This window comes from Mus pahari (assembly GCF_900095145.1).
Source record: "Mus pahari chromosome X unlocalized genomic scaffold, PAHARI_EIJ_v1.1 GL456233.1, whole genome shotgun sequence".
NCBI lineage: Eukaryota > Metazoa > Chordata > Mammalia > Rodentia > Muridae > Mus > Mus pahari.
This window is the reverse complement of record NW_018391603.1, coordinates 85,278-87,380: the sequence shown is the minus strand read 5'-3', so window position 1 is coordinate 87,380 and position 2,103 is coordinate 85,278. Positions and strand designations below refer to the sequence as shown.

General features: G+C 33.7%; 1 pseudogene; it reads left to right on the top strand.

The window, feature by feature from the left end:
* Window positions 1-1,285: 1,285 nt before the first annotated feature.
* Window positions 1,286-1,386, top strand: LOC115063289 (annotated as a pseudogene).
* The last annotated feature ends 717 nt before the right edge of the window (window positions 1,387-2,103 follow it).

Sequence of the window (2,103 nt, the reverse complement as noted above, 5' to 3'; positions counted from 1 at the left end):
GATACAAAGGTGGTTAAATATTAGGAAAATGTATTAAAGTAATTCACTAGAATAATAGATTCAAAGAAAAATTATATCATAGTAGAAATTTATTATAGAAAATATTTTGTTAAACTTTTATGTATAAGGAGTAATATAATCTATTTCCTACTACGTATTATCAAGACAGAATGTAGTCCTGATTCCATTCTGTCTTTAAACAAATCCATCTTTAGTGTGATATTAATATAACTGATTACAAAATTCAAGAGACAGGTGGAAATGTGGAAATTATTTGAGACTTAACTAGTAGTATTAGAGGAAAGAAAAATGTCTAAACTCAGAGTGTTACTGTCTCTAACAACTAACTAAAAAGCATCAGAACCTGATAATGGGATCTTAAGATAAGTAAATCTGTATTAAGATATGATGACATGGCCTAACCTGTATTTCTCTAATCCATATAACTGTGTTATTCCACAGAGAGGTGGGTGGGAAAGAAAGGACCAAAGGTTCTCCTGTTTCCTTCTAGGCTCAGAGTTAAGACCTAACTTGAGTAGGTCTGAGGATTAGGGTTAACCTATATCATACCATTTTAAAGGTTTGACATTCAATATTGCCTATGAACATGGTTAGAGGTGAAAGAATAATTGGACATAATAAAATGGAATCTAAAGAGAGCTCATTGAAAGTAAATTAAGAACTGAACTTCAAATTTTTGTCATCTGTGTTTCCAAAATTAACTGCCCTATGGATATCTTATGTAAAATTGTAGCTAGAGGACAAAGATGAATTAGAACACTTCCATGGGGAAACACAGGAACACTGATATGTGTTTATTTTTAATTAGACACCATAAGGGTTAATTATATGGGGTCATTAGTAGAATAACTGCTCCAGATTAACTCTCTGATATGTGCAAAAGTGATGAGTTGCAATAACAGTTATACTTACCCTGCAACAAAACAGACTGAGCTCTAAACATTAAGCAGAACATAAGTAAACTAGAATTGACCCAGGAGGCAAGAGACATGATAGGATGGAAAAATCAAATAAATAAAGAAATTTTAGCCTGAAAATATGATTTTAGTGTGGCAGGATCACCGTCTGCAAATATTCAGAAAGGTATCATAAAAAATGAGACATAACTCATTTGTTCAGAAAAGGAGCCAGTTTTTAAGCTCATATAATTGCTAATTTAAGATAAGCAAAAGGCATAATTATAAATACTCAATAATTTTTGACAGTTTAATTCACAAAATAACTAGTTCCTCATTCAAGAAAAAAAAACTTAAGAATCTATGGAGTGCTTACTTTAGCAGCACATATATGAAAATTGGAATGTCACAGAAAATATAAGAATAGCCCCTGAGCAAGGATGGCATTTGTGAAGCATTCCATATTTTTCCCGAGTTGTCTATAGGCAGTTAATGGTTGCTGGGGAGTGGAGACACATTTGCTTCAGTGGTGTTACCACTGGCAAGGAGCCCATGGTTTTTGCCAATATTCACTCAGCCTGGATCTTATAAGAAATATTAGTAGAATAAAATGAGTCACAAAAAATAAATAAAAACATTAACATAGTAAGAAGACCAGCTGGAGCAGAAGGGGATCACTGGGAGTGGTAGGAGTACAACAGAGGTTAATAGATACTGTGTATATGATAAAAAAAATATTTGATATCTGTTTATTATTACTGCTGCTGCTGCTGCTGCTACTACTACTACTACTACTACTACTACTACTACTACTACTACTACTACTACCACCACCACCACCACACCACCATCACCACTACTATTATTATGTGTCTCTTATATGTGGGGGAGTGTATGCATGCCCATGCGTTAATGTGCATGTGAAAGTCAAATTTCCAAGAGTCAGTTCTTTTCTTCTACTAAGGGCTTAGGGATCAAACTCAGGTTTATCAGGTTTTCATGGCAGGTGGTCAACAGCTGAGCCAACTCACCAGCCCCCAAACACATAATATACATGTATGAATATGTCATAATGAAACCCATTATTGTATAATTAACATATGTAAGAGAAAACTGAAAAGGTAAAGAAAAAGGAAGCTATAGAACATTTATTTTGATGCTTAGAATTGTGCTATACTGTTGAATG